The 19,300-nt window shown below is 43.6% G+C and overlaps 2 protein-coding genes and 1 pseudogene across 2 annotated transcripts in view; all 3 read right to left on the bottom strand.

Annotated features, from left to right (window-relative positions):
- Positions 1 to 19,300, bottom strand: part of RGR (retinal G protein coupled receptor) — a 282,289-nt gene that overhangs the window by 255,601 nt on the left and 7,388 nt on the right. The gene's annotated exons all lie outside the window — the stretch shown is intronic.
- GHITM (growth hormone inducible transmembrane protein) overlaps positions 1 to 19,300 on the bottom strand; it is a 773,276-nt gene that overhangs the window by 141,182 nt on the left and 612,794 nt on the right. The gene's annotated exons all lie outside the window — the stretch shown is intronic.
- LOC126963518 (uncharacterized) lies at positions 5,956 to 6,103 on the bottom strand (annotated as a pseudogene).

A 19,300-nucleotide genomic window follows, 5' to 3' on the forward strand; every position in this document is an offset into this window, starting at 1 on the left:
TAGGGGAGGGAAAACAGCGAAATATGGGAAAAATAGGCAAAATAAGAACAGGAGCCATGGAGAAAAGGGAGAGCACAGTATTAGAGAAAGGGAGGAGGAGGGAGAGGGAGATAAAAGATTTAGTAAGACAAGAGGAGAAAGCAAAAGACCAGCCAGGCTGGGAGCGGGAAGCCTCCTCTGGCTCTGAGTGGAACGCTTTTATGAGTTTGATCCTTTTGACCCAGCCTGCCATTCATTTATACTGTGGGATTTGAGTTTTCTGTTCCCTTATCTCTGAAATGTTAATTAACTGATTATCCAGTATCTGTTCTATAATTGCTCTTTATTCTTAATCCTTCTGAGCCTCAGCCATAAAGGAGGTGGCCCCAAGGGAGTATGAGTGGGGGAATGTTCACTTGGTCCCACGGAAGGGGCCGACAGCCGCAGGGGCCACCAGGTGGCGCCGTCCTCACCTCCATTTTAGAGGGGAGGGAATCCCATCTTCGTTGGGTGCCAGCTACTCACTAGGGACAGCTATTTTTGCTTTAATATCTTTTAGTCTTCAAAGAAACCCTGTGAGCCGGCTAGTAAAGTTCAAGGGCTCATCTAGCCAGTGAGTGGCCAGGCAGGTCTTGTATCCGTGTCAGTCTGACAAATGCTCAAACTTGCCCCCACCCCTGTGCTCTAAGATGGGCACGAATGGGTGGAATGCTTGTAAAATACTGAAAAGGATGGAGAAGGAGAATATGGCGGTCCCTATTATTCAACTACCCAGAATTAATCACTACTGTTACAATCATTTTTGGGTATGTTTTAGGTTTTTTTTTTGTTGTTGTTGTTGTTTTAACTGTCAATGTGTTTAAAACAATTTTCTTCTCTATTTCATATTATTTACATTTATATATATCCTGAACATGGCAACTAGAACCGTAAATTATTTTTAGTAAAAGGGGAGAAACTATGAAACCAACCTAATTATGAAACTAAAGGTGTGAATTGTCTGAATTTGACTTCTGTTTTTTTTTTTTTTTTTTTTTTTTTGAGACAGGGTCTCGCTGTGTCACCCAGGCTGGTGTACAGTGATGTGATCACAGTTCCCTGCAGCCTCAACCTCTCAGGCTCAAACAATCCTCCCACCTCAGACTCCTGAGTAGCTGGGACTACAGGTGTGTGCCACCCTGTCTGGCTAATTTTTAAAATTTTTTGTAGAGACAGGTGTCTCACTATATTGCTCAGGCTGGTGTTGAACTTTTGGGCTCAAGAAATCCTCTTGCTTTGGCCTCTCAAAGTGCTGCAATTATAGGTGTGATCCACTGTGCCCAGGCTGAATTTGATTTCTGAAATTGTGTGTGTGTGTATGTGTGTGTCTGGGTGTATAACAGAGTTGACCCAAAACAAAACACAACTTCAACTCGTTTGTTTTTTCATACATTTATATTTGAGTAAAAGATTCTGCCTTCATACCGCTTGAGCTGGAAGAAGAAGCTGAAGCTCTGTCAGATATTTTGGGTGACAGCGCTTCTCACTGACAGTAGGCTCATGATAGTCTTGCAGAGAATGAATGACTTAGAATTTGAGAATTGTACAGAAGCCATCCACGTCACTTGACACAAGAATATAATTTACCTAAGAGAATTAAAGAACCGACAAAATACAAAAAAAGTTACATGGCAAAGAGACATATTTTTACTTGCTCTCTAATAGTGATTAATTGGCAACAACCTTTGTATCAAATACTAGAAGACGATTAAGTAAAGTAATGCAACTATTCATTATGATGCCATATTATGCAGCTGTTAAACGTGACCGCCACATGTAATGTTTCAACAGACCAAAGATGAACTGAATGCTAATCATAGTAACTTTGATTTCCTTAGTGCTTACTATTTGCTATATGCCCTATCTTATTTCATCTTCCTGCAAACCTCAGTGTCAGGTTTTAGTACTTTTCTCGTTTTAAAGTTAAAGAAACTTGGGCTCAGAGGTGCTCCACTGAGGACAAATACCTAATGCATGCGGGACTTAAAACCTAGGTGATGGGTTGATTGGTGCAGCAAACCACCACGGCACATGTACACCTAGGTAACAAACCTGCACATTCAGCACATGTATCACAGAACTCAAAGTGAAAAAAAAAACAAACAAAAAAACTGGTATGTAGAAGAGAGTTAACGCCTAGCATTGTGTGATCCTGAAGAAGCCCATGATTTCTCAGCTCACTTGTTGTATTGCTTAAGATTGCTAATATAGTGCAGTGCTACTGATCCCTATGCTGTGGATTCCATACGCTTGTTGCATGCCCAGATATGGCCTTTGGGATCAAGGCATTCTTTCCCCCACTTGCCAGGAATGTTGGCTGCTTGTGACTCACAGCTGAGCTCTTCTCTGGACTTGGCCTTTGTCGGAAAGGAACCTTCTCACTGGCGGTGATGGCCTTCCCTGGAGGTGATCTGACGTCACTCACTGGTTGGTAAATGGGAGGGGGGCCTGCCTTCATCTGGGGCAACTCTGAGGGGCTACTGCATTTCAGTCCAATGTCTTCTTCTGGCCAGCTCTGCTTCCCTTACTCCCCACGGTGGATGTTGTCTGTGCCCAAGAACCTCCAACATGGAGATCTGACTCAGAGTCTGCTTTTCTGGGGAACTGGGCTGAAGAAATATATTCCAATAAGAACTCTAAAATTAGCCACCCAAGTGGAGAACAAGGGCTAGGAGTGAATGCACGAAAAGGAAAGCTGATTGTGCTAAGATGATGTGATTACAGGTGACTTACTGTCTTTTCAAACGTATTTCTTTAAATATTTTATACTTTTACAATTTAAAGGAGAGGGAGAAAGAGGGAGAGAAAAATGGCATAAAAGGCGTTGCATGAACATGTAGCAGGGAGGGCCAGCTGAGAACGTCTGCGCTGTCTCTTTTTCTTGCTTACTTTCTCTCACGCCCTCCTGTTCCTGGAGTCCCATGCCCCATTCCGTCTTCCCTACTTTGAATAGAAGAAATGTTTGGAAACCTGGAGCCCTTGTATTAGAAGTCATATATGGTTAGTAACTTCAGTTTTCTTGGTAGGGACATTTCTTGATGAGTTGCCCTAGACAAGGAGATAAAAGTTGGATGTAGAAACCCTATGAAAAATGGGACTCTGTGGAAATGAATAACCATGTCACCTTTATAAGATTTATCTCACAACTTGTCCCAGAGGCACCTCTCCTTCTGAAAGGAATGCTCTGGGCCATAGCCATAAAATAAGGCTTTTTATCTCACTGCCTCCAGTCCACTTCTAGAAACACATAAACATTCACGGTAGTATCCACAGGGGTTTCACATGCTGGCTCTGTGCAGTGTGCCCTGGGGATATAGAGATCCAAGGTTGCAATTTAGATGTTTTTAATGGAATATTATCTCCTCTAGTAGAGAGGCAACATATTGGTGAATCTGCTGTTTCTTCTTTCCTGATTAAATCAAAATCTCAGCAGAAAAAAATCAATCTCCTCCCCCCATTCCATTTATACCACCACTGCTTCAACTTCGATCTTATTACCTCTCACCTGGACGAGTGCAATAGCCTCCTAATAGTTCTCCCTGCTCTGGTCTCTCTCCCATCCCGCATTCAATTCTCCACTCTGCTGCCAAGGGATCTCCCGAAAATGCTAATATGATATTGACAATCTCCTGCTTAAAGTCATTAATGGCTCTCCATTTATTCAATATATAAATGCCCAATCAAGGCATTGAAAAACCTTCATGATCCCTGCCTGCATTTTCAGTACCCTCACTAGTCACTTTTCTTATGCTGCAAATATTTCAACCACATTCACCTTCATTTCTTGAACAATGCATGGTCTCATATGCTTCCTAGCCTTTGCAGATGCAATTCATTCAGTCCAAGATGTCCTTCTGGAATGACTCATCTTTAACATCACTGCCTCTGAGAAACTTTATTTTTCCATTTAACTTTAAGTAACCTTGAACAATCTTCATGTATCAGTCAGGTTCTTAATGGCCGATGACAGAATCCACTTTAGTTAGCTTAAGCAAGAAGGAATCAATTGAGGAAATTAGAAAGCTTACCAAGTTGTTGGAAGGGCTTGGGAAATAAGTTTCAGATTCATTTTCCAGCAGCAGCAGCTCCCAGCATCATACCAGGGTCGGGTTCTCCTGGTAAGGAAGCAGCTTTTGCCTTTGGTCCCAAAACCGTGCTGGCCTCCTCTGCTGCCACCACTACCCATGGAGTGGGTGTCCCGCCCTCTTCCTTGTCCCCTCACATAACTTACTTACCAATCCAGGTCTTGTGTAGATGTGTCTGACTGGTAAAAACAAAGCCACATGCCTCCATTTTAACAGCAAGGGAGATCGGAAACTTTTTTTTTTTTCCTACATCGAGAAGGCAGAATTCAAAATGTGGAGATCTATCAACATGTCGTAAAGATGTTTAAAAGACATGAAGGAGCAGGAATGTCAGCCTTCCACTGTCTCTCTCTTTTTTAAAGACTACTATTGCATTTTGCTATTGTTCTCTTTATACACATGTGCTTTCCCTGCTAAACCAAGGACTTGAGTTAAAGTGATGTCTCACTCGTTTCTGTGTCCACAGCCCTCTGGCACAAGGCCTGACATATCAGTAATTCTTTGTTGATTGTTAAAGCAATAGAGCTATGAGAATTCCTTGCCTAAAACGTTTTGCATGGTCAATTATATAAGATGTTATATCTTGTCTCAAAAACTACTCCCCAGTCTGTATGCTCCGAAATGAATTAAACCAAATCTTAAATAACTCAAGCTGCAGGAAACAGGACTGTAAATACGATTTCAAATTTGGCCTCTAGAAGCAAGACTGCAGATTCAGCGCTCATATTCAGTACCATCTTATACATCATGTGCCATAATAAACAGAGTGGCCTTGCAGCAAATGAAGGAGTAAGGCAAGGTTATCTCCAGTGCTCTCTGCTTCCTTTCTTAGCCCTATTCTCTCTTCTCACCTATGTCATGCTTTCTTGTCTGTAAAGGACTGTCACACCTTTATTTAATGCTCATAGCTATCCCATGTGTTTTTATTGTCTCCATGTAATATCCTAGGCCAGAGATTAGCAAACTATAGCCTTGGGGCCCAAACCAGCTGCAGTATGTGTTTGCAAATAAAGTTTTATTTGTGGTGTAGCCACGCCCACTCATTTATGTATTGCCTATGGCTTCCTTGGGTTATAATGGCGGAGTTGTGTATTTGTTACAACCTGCAGAGCCTAAAATATTTATTACCTGTCCGTTTATTAGGTCCTGGCGTAAGTCTCTGGAACACAGCTATCAGGTGAAATTGTCCATGCAAATCGGACTTGAAACTAGGTCTTTTGATTATGAGTTCCACTCCTTAGATGATCATATTGGGAATCATCTAAAAACATGTAGAACTATTTGAAAGTAGCTTTCTCTAACTGCAGTGTTCTTTTTTATCTCAGTTGATTCATACTGCTGACCAAGTGAATCAGACATGGAGTTTATAGCACTCTATATAATGAAAGGATGGAGGAGGGAAGGTACTGGGGTGGGAAATGTCAGTGAAATTCTTATTATAAATACCAGCACAAAAATATTGAGGTAAATGAAGAAACAGCTACAAATGGGGAAGGTGAGGAAGGAGTGGTTGGGGAAGAGTTACCTTTCAGGTTTATCCCTTTCATATGACATTTTCAAAAACACTCACACGTTACTTCAATAAAAACATCAAATTATTTTGAAAAAAAAAAAAACAAAAAGTAAAGTCAGAGAGAAAGTACAAAGGAAGCCTGTCACTAGCATAGATTACACTGTAGTATAACTTGCTGTTTCTGGAGATATTTAAGGGTATACATCCTGAGAAATGGCTGCAAAGGCATACTACATACCCCATAATGTCATATCTACTTTAGAGAACGGTAAGTCACAAAGCAAAACAGTAGCCACACATCCCAAGTATGACTTCTATCATTTGACCAACAGTGATACAAAAGAGAATGCAAGTGCCGTACCCTCATTACCACAAATTATGCAGTCCGGTTTCCTGCAGATGTCAGCACACCCAACATGCAATGGATAAGCCTCACCCTGGGAAAGTCACCTTCATGATCATGGTATTTCCCCCACTAGGTAAGTATGAGTTTATAGTGGCCTGGCATCTCACCCTTGATTCCAAACATTTACACATAGGTTCATTCACTTTGCACAAGCTCTAGCCTGTCACTTGTGAAATAAAGACTTTTTCAAATTTTAAGAGCCAGACAATAACATTTTCGATACTAGAATATTTGTAAAATCCTAAAAAATGTATGTACAATGTGAACAAGACCAACCAGAAGGCTTTGTGTCCATCTACATACTCCAAGCTCCTCTTGGTGATGTCAAAATCTTTTGAGGAATCTGAGACATTTGTTGATGTGGCTAGGCAGAATACTGGCCCACAAAATGTTCAAGTCCTTATTCCTGGAACCTGTATATGTGTTACTTTACATTATGGCAATAGGGATTTTGCAGATATGATCAAGGATTTGAGATGAGGACAGTATTCTGGATTATCCAGATTACTGGGCTTACTGTAATCGCAGTGTCCTTGTGATAAGGACTCAGGAGGGCCAGATAAATAGATGTAAGGACAGAAGAGAAGGCAGAGGAAAGGTGCTAAATTGCTGGCGAGAAATGTAGGCAGCCTCTTGAAGCTGGAAAATCTATGTAACAATCACTCCAACCTTAGCAGCTTAAAACTGCAGCTGCTTTATTATGTACCTTGAATTTTGAAATTAGGAATTTGGGCAGAGCTCTTCTGGGCAATTTTTCTAGTCCATGTGGTATGCACAGAGGCCATTCAGTGGTCACTGTTTGGTGGACTGATTGATCTGTATGGTCAAAGATGGATTCATGCTTATATAACTGGTCTCTGGGTGGGGTTGGCTAGGAGGCTGGGCTTTGCTGGGTCTTTTGGCCAGAGCATCTGCATGTGGTCTCTTCAGTATAGCAGCCTCAGGTAGCCAAGACTTATTTACTTATTGATTTATTTTGGAGATGGAGTCTCTCTCTGTCTCCCAGGATGGAGTGCAGTGGCGCAGTCTCGACTCACTGCAACCTCCGCCTCTCGGGTTCGGGTGATTCTCCTGCCTCAGTCTCTCGCTACCATGCCTGGCTAATTGTTTGTATTTTTAATAGAGACAGGGTTTTACCATGTTGGCCAGGCTAGTCTCAAACTCTTGACGTTGAGTCATCCACCTTATAGCTGCTCAAGACTCTCAGAGAGAGTGATTCAAGACAAGAGAAAGTGGTAACTGCCAATTTCTCAAAGCCTGGAATTACTTTTGCCATATTTTAATGTTCAGTATATTCATAAACCCACCGAGATTCAACGGGAGGGGACATAGACACTACCTCTCCATGGGAGGCATGCCAAAGATATCGTGGCTGTCTTTAATTTGCCACAGAATTGGATTAGAAACAGTGTAAAATGTACCTACGTGTGTGTGAACAGTGTGCTACAGAAGCTCAGAGAAGACAGGGACCAACTCAGAGTCATAGTTCAAGAGTGAGCTAAGAGTTTGTCAGACATTTCAGAGGGTAAAACATTAAGTCATGGTGCCACAAAGGAGGTGGTCATATTTAGGAAATAAATTAGGTGTGTTAGAGTCGGGGGGCATGGAGAAAGGAAGGGAGATGATGATGAGTGTGGCGTTGATACAGTGGTAGTATGATGAAGACAACGATAATGTAAACAGAATCACCCATATATTGTGCATGTTATTTCATTTATTCAGATAAGTTCTGGCTCTGTTGCCCAGGCTGGAGTACAGTGCTGGGATCATAGCTCACTGCAGCCTTGAACTCTTGGGCTCAAGTGATCCTCCCGAGTGCTAGGATTATAGGCGTGTGCCACCACATCTGGCTAATTTCTTTAATTTCCGTAGAGACAAGGCCTCGCTATGTTGCTCAGGCTGGCCTGAATCTCCTGGCTTCAAGTGATCCTCCCTCCTCTGCCTCACAAAGTGCTGGCATTACAGGTGTGAGTCACTATGCTTGGCCTTCAAATGTCTTTTAATGCAGCAGAATAATCAGGTGACAACAGCAGTGGGTTGGAGAAAGGGCAGAATGGATTGGGACTAGGGGCCCAGGAGAAGAGGATTCTGACTGAAATAGAAGAGTCATGCTCTGAGAGGAGGCAAAGCAGCAGAGAGAGACCAATATGCTATCTACCACAACCCTGCTACAGCCCTGTGAAAAAACCATAGCATAGGCCCTGAATTAAGGAGTACAGCTCTGCCAGTGGTACATTCTTTCCTGGGGATAGAGCTGCATTGGCCAGGAACAGCCAAGAGAAGACAATTTGGGTACCATTTAGGGAAAAGACTAAGGGTGAAGAGGCCCAGCATGGTGGCTCATGTCTATAATCCCAGCTCTTTGGAAGGCTGAGGCAGGAAGATTACTTGAGGCCAGTAGTTCAAGACCACTTGGAAAATACAGCAAGACCCTGTCTCTACCAAAACAAAACGCACACACACACAAAAGATTAGCTGGGCTTGATGGCATATGCCTATTGTTCCAGCTGCTTGGGCTGCTGAGGTGGGAGGATCGCTTGAACCCACGAGTTTAAGGCTGTAGTGAGCTATGGGCAATAGAGCCAGACCCAGTCTGCAAAAAACAAAAACAATAAAAAATTAAGAAGAAAAGTTGGCGAAGAGGATGGGTTGCAATGACATGGAGACTCCACTGGACTCTGGAGAAAGGATCACGGTTTGCACAAGTAGGTGAGGTTCTGAGCTGCAGGGAAATGAGGGTGGAGTGGGAAGAAATGACAGAAGACCCTGGGTCATTATGGTACCTATTATGTTGAGGATGGTGGACATGGGATAAAAAGGAGGAGGGGCTACTTAATTCCTTGGTCCCTAGTCCCTCTCCCGGGAGGTGAAGCCTGAGGTTAGGATAGGGGAGAATGCGAGAGTTGCCCTCTGGGAGCTCAACAAAGGCTCCAGAGAGAGTATGAGACAGACAAATCTTTCTAGGAATCAGACGGGAGAGTGGGTATAAATGAATTGCTGGTCTTTTTCTCAAAGTCATCCAACTTATCATGAGGACAATACTGTGAAAAGGACATCTTGGAAAACCCAAAACAACATTTTTTGGAAGATAAAATAAATCCGATTTGTTGAGATGTTTCTGTGTGTTTGGAGATAAATCACATTTTGTATTTTATCAGCAGATTGGTGGGTAGTTAAACAGCTTAAAACTGGCAGCAAAATGGAAAGGGTTCCTCGTAGCTATGAATAATCCACTATTTTATGCGGGTTTCTGGACAGCTTAAATCAGGACTGTGCAGAGAAGCACAAAGTGATTATGTAAATTGGGGTGGCTTGTTGGGGAGTGTTTGCAGAGCGTGGGAGGGAGAGGTGGTGAGGGCAGAAGGGAGAGGGAGCAGCAGTAGGCATGGTGGGCAGTTTTCCCCTCAGGTAGGCACTGTCTTGGATGTGAGTGCTGGCATGTTGGGGGACACATAACCATGAGGTCAATGTGGTGCGTCTTACTGAAGCGTCCATTCAGTGTAACACAGTATTTAGGAATGCAGGCTCTAAGGTTGCACTGCTTGGTTCCCATCCTGGATCTACCACTTACAACACTGGGGGAATCTTGGTTCTCTCCTGTGTTAAATGGGGTTAATAATTTCACTTACCTCACATGATTACTGTGAGGATAAAGGAAGACGAATGTATGAAAAGTTCTTAGAACAGTTTCTGATACATAGCACACGTGGATGTCCCTATTATGGTTGTCTGTACTTTTTGTGTTTTATATTCTGTTCAGACATGGAGGTACAGGGGCCATGATAGTCCGACCCCCCTTTGCTTCCTCTGATGAGACAGAATTAAGGCATGAATTTTTCCCTCACTAAGTCACAATCATGCAGATACCAGCATGCCAGTGAAGAAGAAACACTGATTTCCTAAACAGAGAACCTGGGTCACTGAAATTACACTGGGGCTGCTCTGGTCTTCACTTTTCACTGAGATATGAAGGCTTGGTTCTAGTACTACAGTGTCACTGGTTCAGGAAGCCCAACTGGGAGTCATATAAGTGAGTTACAGCTTCAGTTCTGCCACAGCAGAGCTGGGTGCCCTTGGCCTAATTAGGAGCACAGTGGACAGAAAGAGTGGGATCAGGCAGCTTTCACTGGTATGTCGCTTTTCCAAACTTTTCCATAATTCCTTTTTTGCCTTTATCTTCTCCACTAGACAATATAAGTGATGCTACTAATAACTTTTAATCAGCACTTATTCTATTCTAGTTATGTCTTTAGTCCTACTATCTTTTAGATCCCACAGGATCTGGCACATGGTAGGCACCTAATAAATGTTCAATAAATGATTAGATACAAGAATAGATGACCTCTATTTGAATCACACACTTGCTTAGTTTAGGGACTTGGAGCAAAGTTTTTGGTCACTCATTTTAGTCTGCCCATTATGCTGGGCATACATTAGGCGCCCAGTGGATTTGGTTTAGCTGAAATACCTTGCTTCACCATTGCTTGAGGGAACAATCTAGGTAGTGATATATGGTTATTCCCAGATCTTCATCCCTGGCTCCACATTTATATATCTACCTCTGTTCAGTCTTTCTGCTTAGATGTGCGGTAGCACCTCAAGACTTATGTTCAGACATGACTTCCGGATGGCTACCTCTTGCAAATCTTCTCTCTGTCTCCTCCATCTCAGCAAATGGCATTACCATCTATCCGGTTGCTCAAAACAAAAATGTAGGAGTCATCATTCTGTTCCCCTCTCAGCTAACAGCCAATCCATCAGCAAATCCCCTAAGCTCTCTGAATCTGATTTCTCCTCACCCTCTCCACTATCTCAACCCTTGTCCAAGCTACCCTCATTTCTTACCTGAACTATTGTGGTTATCTCCTAAATAGCCTCTGTGGTTTTACTCTTTTATACTCATCCCTTTTCTACTCTTAAGAATCCTAACTACCCCCAGCTCCTTCCAGGAAAACGATGGGTAGCATGGAATGATGACCTACTCAGCTGGAAGACTGCGGAAAAGAAAAGGAGGGATGTGGGGTGTGTGTGTGTGTGTGTGTGTGTGTGTGTGTGTGTATACATGTGTGTTTGAGGAGCAGAGTCCTGGAGAGGGGGAATTTTAAGAGAATTGATGTCCTATGACAGGGAGCAAGAAAGGGAACCCACAAATGGGAGCAGGCAGCCCTTAAAAAAGAGGTAACCACATAGATAAGACAAAGAAGGCGCCCTGGAGATGAGCTCAGCAGGGAGGCATCCATCATTATGTGCTCTGAATGGGTCGGGTAAGCTGCTCTGGCAGGAACCACCCTGTCCATTCACCAGGCTCTGAGTGTTTAATTCAACAACTAATACTAAGTGTTTTCTGGATATAGGCACTATCGTCTCATCCTTTTGATGGATGTTTAGGACATGAAATTAAGATGTGTAATAGAACACTGAATCTCAAAAGAGAATGGAGGCTAGGTCTAGGTCTGAAGCCTTCTCCCAGGAGCCTCCATGCTCCCTGGACATATGTATCAGCTCTCTTCCCAGCAAACCCTGAATTCAGGATGTGGAGGTTGGTTGGCATGTGTTGAACGAAAACTTTGCACTTTATGGGCAATTCTTGCCTCTATCATATGAGGCTCGAACACAGGGCTGCCCAAGAAGAGGACTCTGTTGAATATTTATAAAGCCCAAAAGAGTATCATAGATTATGGGATATCCACATACCCATCAGTGATCCGCTTTGAGATCTTAGAGAAACCTCATACAATCTCTGTGTCCCATTGCTACAAGATGATCAGTACTGAATTTCTGCAGCTTCACATTGTACTGTTATGCAAAGATTCCAAATATCCTTCCGATTGGAGATAATGTGTCAGCCCTGAGCCTCTTACAGTGGAAATAAAATACAAGGTAAAGCAAAATGGGATTCTCAGGCTGCAGACCTCAGCTTAATGTGAATAAACCTCTGGCCAAACATGAACTTTCAGTTTTCAGAGTGTATTTAATTGAGAGCTATGGTTTATTTTGTTCCTTGAGCTAAATTGGGATCTGTACAAATAAAGAATGTGAAAAACCATAGCTGCAGTCTTAGGAGAGCTCCAGTAAGAAAAGAGAGAAATTGTGTTTATAAAACCACAGGGTTGAGCTATTCTTCCTTTTTTTTTGGATTATTCTTTCATTTCTTGGTCTTTTTTGGCCAGAGTGCCAGGGCCAGTGATATTTTGGAGCCATCTATATGGAGCCAGGAGGCCAGAAGCACGCCCTGTCCTCCCTCCTTCCTTGGGATTGTTACGAGCTCCAAATCAATGTAGAAAATTTGTCCAGAGCCATAAGAAAGGCAATTGTTCATCCTTCCTCCTTTGCATGACAGTTGTATCTGCCCCTTCTTCCCCTTGGTCTATTGTCAGAACCAGGGAGCTAAAAGTGTAATGCCATTTCAATTTGTGCTTCTGAAGCTTGAACCAGGCTGTGCTGTTTAGGTGAAAGGCTTAAACACCCGAGAATAATCTTAGGTATTAAGTAAAAATAGCTCCCAGCATTTTGTGCTTAAAATGGTAACTCTATGTGTCCAAGGACTACAGTCTTCTATATTTCCTAGCAAATAGAACCACCGGGATGCTTGAATCTCAGAATTGGAAGTGATTTGGAGGTTAGCTCGTCTGCCTTTGTAGAAGAAAAATGTCAATTGCAGAAAATTTTTCCCCTTTTGTAAACTAGCACTACTTCTCCCCAGCTTTTAGACTTAAAGAAACAAAATCCACAACAAGGAGGTCTTCCTTGTTTGCTCTTTTTCTTTGCTAGAAAATGTCAGTACTATGATAGATGTAGGTAGTGAGGGAAACCTGCCTTCAATCTGGGATGCCTAAATGTCAGGGAAATCTGCTGAACCCATCATGGCCCGGTTAGAATAGATTTTTTATGCTCATCAGTTTTTCTGCAGCAGTCAGCCTCGAAGGCCAATCGGGATTCCAGAAGATGAGGCTGAATCATGACAGTCCACCTACAGAGGAGGGAGAGCTCTTTGATATTCATGTGCTGTGACCCCTGCTCTCCACAGAACCCACTGACAGCCATTCCCAGCAGGGCTCAGGTCTGTTTGGAGGCTGCACACTTTTGTTCTGTAAACAGGTAAGAGGCATGAGCGAACTGCTTACCCGATCCAGCCTCCTTCTCAGGCCGTACACCCTACTCAGTCTGTGATCTAATTACCCCTTCATTTCTGAGGAGTAGCAGCAAGCCTTCCAGGAAGCCAAGCTGAGACAGGAAGAGGAAGCCGACAGGTTGTGGCGAGTTAATCCAGCCCTCTTCTCATTCGTCCTCCTCTCCTTGCTCTTTTCTCTGTCACCAGTGCATCTGAAGACAGTGCAGCGAACTGCTGAGCCAGACATCTTTAAAACATGCCCTTTGTAAGTCATCACCCTTTGTAGTCACAACGAAGGGAGGACATCAAGCGGAAGTGGCTGCCTGCTCTCAGAGCCCAGTCCCAGGAGACGGCAGGCAATGGAGGAAAGATGCTCTCCTGCGTGTCAGCAAGGGCAGACAAATGGCTGTTGCATTTGTTGAGATGTGAGGCTGAACCCAGCAGCTGTTCAGGCCCTCAGAGGGCTGTTCAGAATGTGCTGGAACCTCCAATCAAGCTGTTCTGCTGCTGTGGTTGCCGGTTTTTCAAAAAGCTGGCTGCCTGCTTACCTTATATTTCTATGACTTTTTAACAATCGTGAGGACCCGGCTGGGTGCGGTGGCTCATGCCTGTAATTCCAGCACTTTGGGAGGCCGAGGTGGGTGGGTCACCTGAGGTCAGGAATTCGAGACCCGTCTGGCCAACATGGTAAAACCCCGTCTCTACTAAAACTACCAAAAATTACCCGGGCGTGGTAGTGGGCACTTGTAATCCCAGCTACTCAGGAGGCTGAGGCAGGAGAATCACCTGATCTGGGGAGGCAGAGGTTGCAGTGAGCAGAGATCGCACCATTGCACTCCAGCCTAGGCAACAAGAGCAAAACTCCTTCTCAAAAACAACAACAACAACAACAACAACAACCAGTTATGAGGACCTTCCAAACACATGCTGCATATCATTCTTGTGGTAGCTCATGTGAGGTATGGACTGGTTACAACACACACATGTAAACTAGTTCATATATAATGTAGTCTATATATACATATATAATGTAGTCTCTCTCTCTATATGGACTCGGAAAGGATAAATGACATGCCCCAAAGCAAACTCAATAAGTGGCAGAAAGCTCCACTATCCCACGGTGTGGCTTCACCTTCCTGTTGAGCCTGATCATTCACAAAGCTCACTGTCTTGGTCACCTTTCTGTAGCATATATCAGTGGTTCTCAAACTTGAGCATGCATCAGAATCCCCTGGCATGCTTGTGAAAGCACAGATTGCTGGTAGTCACCTCCAGACTTTCGAAGGTCTAGGGTGGGCCTGAGAATTTTTATTTCTAACAAAATGCCCTGATACTGATGTTGGTCCATCAGCCACAATTTGAGAATCATTGGTATCTAGAAAATCACCTTTTTGTATTATAAAACCATTGTTAGTTTGCAGATTTTGGAAAACATTTCCATGTATATTAAGCAGTTTAATGTCAATGTAGGCCAGGCAAAATCATGGGGTATTTAATTCAAGAAAACACCTGTGGAACTTCCATTGCTAAGATCAGTCTTGACTCTTTGCCTGGTATTTTCTTTCTGTGGGGTAACTTCCAGCAGGCATCATTCCCTGCAACAACCCATTTGATTGTCATAGCTTCAGTTCCACCAGAGGGGGACTTTGAGACAAGGATTCTAGTGCAACAACTGTTTGGAAAGTTTTGAAGATATTGATAGAACACAATACCCAGGCTTTGCTGGAGCAAAGCCTGCTTCCTTATATGTTCGCATGTGTGCATAAATTAACTTGTGGGGATATTTGTGAATAAACTCATAAAAGCATACATGCACACACAAATATTTTATCTTATTCTTTTGTCCTCATAAATAGTTGAAAAGCCTATACATTATTTTGCAGCTTAGGAAAGGAACGGAATGCACCCCAACCCCCACGAAAAAAAATGTAACGTATTTCTTTGGGCATGAGGGTGTGGAGAGCCAAAGGAGTGCAGTGTGGGCAGGTGAAGTAGTGTAGGATACATGGGGTGGATTTATGGGGAACAGAAAAGACTCATGGTCTAGAACAAGTACTCAGGGATAAAATGAATAACCCTACTTCAACCTTTAGACTAGAAAAGAGGCCTTTTGGCTTGAGGGAGAGAAAGAGAGCTGGATAAATGATAAGAACACCGATATCGAGAACCCCAGGAGCCTTCTACTGGGTTCAGTCCTGGGAAGGTGGCTGGACCACAGAGAAGAAACGGCAGTATATCAGGGACTTTAACTGCAGGATGATTCTCATGTGCCTAGAATGGCAGGGAAGCAGTGGAGACAGGCCCTGAGTCTGAAGAACACAAGGACAGGGTCTGTCTCAGTGACCCAAGGCCAACTCACATGAACCAAAAACCAAGGGCTGGGCAGGGTGACAGACATCTCAGCTTACATGGATAGATGATTTTGAGGACCTGGGTTTCTGCCCCTGTTGCTGCTTTGGTACTACATAATTCTCTTGGAAATTATGCCATCTTAAGCTGCAACTGAGTCATTCATATGAAAAGTAAAGAAAGTTATATTCACTTGACAGTTGAGTTTGTGGCTAGAGATTCAAGCCTGAGACCCAAGTAAGTTATGCTATGGAGTTTCAGGGCCACATGGAAGTATGCCTTGGTCCACTGGCAACCCACAGGAGACAGTGACGGATTCTCAGAGAAGGTCAGCTTCCCGGAGGGGTTAAGGCTTGAGTTGGGAATAATAGATAAATATATATTCAATATATCTTATACATAAACATATGAATGACATTTGCATTTTTAAACATGATTTTGCCAAATGCAGTTTTGCCAATTACAATATTTTCCAGGACCATAAGCCTGTGCCTAGTGAAAAATTACTAGAGTTTCATTTCATAGGTAACACCATTCCTCTCTTTCTAACAATTTTATGCATCATTAAGGCCAAGATCAAGTTCTTTTTCTCTAAAACTTAGCTAGCAGGCCAAGCCCGTGCTATTCTTTTTTTCCCCCTTGGCTGTTTGGAAAGATTGTCAGTTCTGCACATTTTAACACTTTTGATCATGCATTATGTAGTCTTGTTCTCTCATCAATTCATTTAAGCTTTCTCGTCTTCCTGGATGGACCGTACCTCTGTGGAGGTCTCACTGAGTAGACATTCTCAAAGGTCAGGACCAGTCAAGGTTCCACTTAGAAAAAAAAAAGTTTCTCTAATTCTTACTAAGATCTTGTGTGTATTGAAGCTGCTCTAAGTGTTATGCAGATATTATTGTAGCCCCGTATAGTAGGTGCTATTATCATCCCTGTTTTACAGATGAACACACATTGATTGAGTCAAGAACCCACTGAAGACAATCACCAGAGCTGAGACAATGAACTAAGAAAAAGATGCATGTGGCTGTAATTAGAAGAAAAACAATTTGCCTGAGCATTTTAAAAAACCTTTTCAATAAATAAGTATTGAATGTTAACATGAGAACCTCTGTGTGGATTGGTTATGATTTCTTCTATACAGGTTATGCTGAAGTTAATGGTCTAGTAACCATTTGATGGTTGGACCTTGCCATTTTCAATAGATCATTTTGCACAACACCCCAGCAGGTGGTGCTATAACTGGCAAGTGGCTTCAGGCATGCCCCACTGCTCTCAGAGTGAATTTTCCCATGTCCCTTGGGATCCTGGGGCGGTGGGGTGGGGGTGGGGTGTTCCTTGCAGAGAAGGCTCTTACTCCTCTCGTGTTACCCACACAGGCCTTCCTCTGGCCCATCTCTGTGCTGCTGTGTTTGAATTGCTTCCCATTCATCCCACTGGGGAACAATCCTAGGGTTGTAGGGATGGTCAAACACATGACAGCCAGCCCAGATTGGACAGATGAGCTTGAGACCAATTTATTTATCACACACACACTAATGGCCTGGGGAGAAAGACACAGGGCCACAACGGAGTTGAACTTGGGAACAGAGGCTGTGGGAGGCAGGTTCTGTGATATCAAGTGGATAGGGGGACTCCTGGTTCCCACCAGGAGGGGATGAGGTTAGTTTGTCTGAAATGTTTTATGAGCTGGGAGGGAACTAAGACTCCCCACTCAGGGATAAGGAGGAGCTGCACCTGGTCCATTTGGTGACAAGGGTCTTTTGGCAAGAGATTCTTTTTTTTTTTTTTTTCCCACGAGATGGAATCTTGATCTGTCGCCCAGGCTGGAGTGCAGTGGTATGATATTGACTCACTGCAACCTCCGCCTCCCAGGTTCAAGCGATTCTCCTGCCTCAGCCTCCTGAGTAGCTGGGATTACAGGTGTGCACCACCACGCTTGGCTAATTTTTGTATTGTTAGTACAGACGGGGTTTCGCCATGTTGGCCAGGCTGGTCTCGAACTCCTGACCTCGTGATCGCCTGTCTCGGCCTCCCAAAGTGCTGGGATTACAGGTGTGAGCCACCATGCCCGGCCAAGGGATTCTTATCCATGGTGTGAAGGGAGAGGAGAACTTGTGGTTAGGACATTCCAGGCCCTCCCAGTTGTGCCAGGTATCAAGGCAGCAATTAATAATGAATCTGATTGTTAGGACTTAAAACACATGCTATGGTATTGCCCCACATAAACGTTCTTGCTTTATGTCTATATTTTTATTCTAATTTTTTTTTTTGTAGAGGTAGGGTCTTGCTATGTTGCTCAGGCTGGCCTTGAATTCATGGCATCAAGGGATCCTCCTGCCTTGGCCTCCCAAAGTGCTGGGATTTTCAGGTGTGAGCCACCATGCCTGGCCTAAATTTTTTTTTTTTTTTGAGTTGGGAGTCTTACTCTGTTTCCCAGACTGGTCTCAAACTCATGGGCTCAAGCAATCCTCCTACTTCAGTCTCCCAAGTAGCTGAGATTACAGGTGTAGGCCACTATGTCTGGCTATTACTATTAGTATTATTATTTTATATATATATTTTTTTTCTTTGTATTTTTTTGAGATGGTGTCTTGCTCTGTCACCCAGGCTGGAGTGCAATGGCATGATCTTGGCTCACTGCAACCTCTGCCTCCTGGGTCCAAGTGATTCTCCTGTCTCAGCTTCCTGAGTTGCTGGGATTACAGGCAACTGCATCATGCCCAGCTAATTTTTGTATTTTTGTAGAGATGGGGTTTCACCATGTTGGCCAGGCTGGTCTTGAACTCCTGACCTCAGGTGATCTGCCTGCCTTGGCCTCCCAAAGTGTTGGGATTGATTACAAGCATGAGCCACCGCATCGGGTGCATTTTTATTATTTTTTAAGGGATGGGGTTTGCCGTGTTGCTCAGGCTGGTGTGCAGTGGCTATTCACAGGCACAGTTACAGCACACTGTAGCCTCAGACTCCTAGGCTCAAGCCATCATTCTGCCTCAGCCCTCTGAGCTCTTCAGCTAAGAACATAGATTTCTGGCTCTTCAGATTCTTGCCTGAGACTTACTTTAGAATAGTTTTTCGGTTTCTTTCAAATTGAAAGAAGAGATTACTGGCACTTGGGAGGGGAAAAGTTGAAGTATGTGTTCATTATTCAGTCCTCAAACCTCCCCAGGATTCATGTTGTATTTCTGAAACTAGACCACTAGGAAGCTCCAGACCTACTTTGATCAGATGACCCTGAATAGTTAGGGTTCTTTCAGTTCCCAAGGAATCGACAAGATCTTCTTTAAGCATAAAAGGGGAGATTTGTTAAAAGCACACAGATTGGTCTAGGAGGGCACAGGACAGAGAGACGGCCAGCCCTCAGGAATGAATGGGAACCAGAAGCAGAGTGCCCACAGTGTTTGCAGACCTTGCCCACCTTCCTCACCCCTGAAGGCCACCTCATTCCTCTTTCTTTGCCGTCAGGCCTTGTCTGCCACCAGGTCACATGGTAGAAACCATGGTAAGCCCTCAACGCAGCACTTGGATTTTCATTTCCTCTTTTCAATAGACCGGACCAGACTGAATGTTCTCAGTTCTAAATTGAAATTTCCTGAAGAAAGATGTCGGACTTGTTTATCTTGAGTCACTCCTGAGCCAATGATCCGGAACCAGGGTGTATTAATCAGGGTTCTCCAGAGAAACAGAACCAATAGATGTGATTATGGGGGCTAAGAAGTCCTACGATCTACTGTTTGTAAGCTGGGCGGCCAGAAAAGCTGGTGGTGTCATTTTAGTCTGAGTCTGAAGGCCTGAGAACCGGGATCATTGATGGTGTAAAG

This window comes from Macaca thibetana, chromosome 9 (genome assembly GCF_024542745.1).
Source record: "Macaca thibetana thibetana isolate TM-01 chromosome 9, ASM2454274v1, whole genome shotgun sequence".
Taxonomy (NCBI): domain Eukaryota; kingdom Metazoa; phylum Chordata; class Mammalia; order Primates; family Cercopithecidae; genus Macaca; species Macaca thibetana.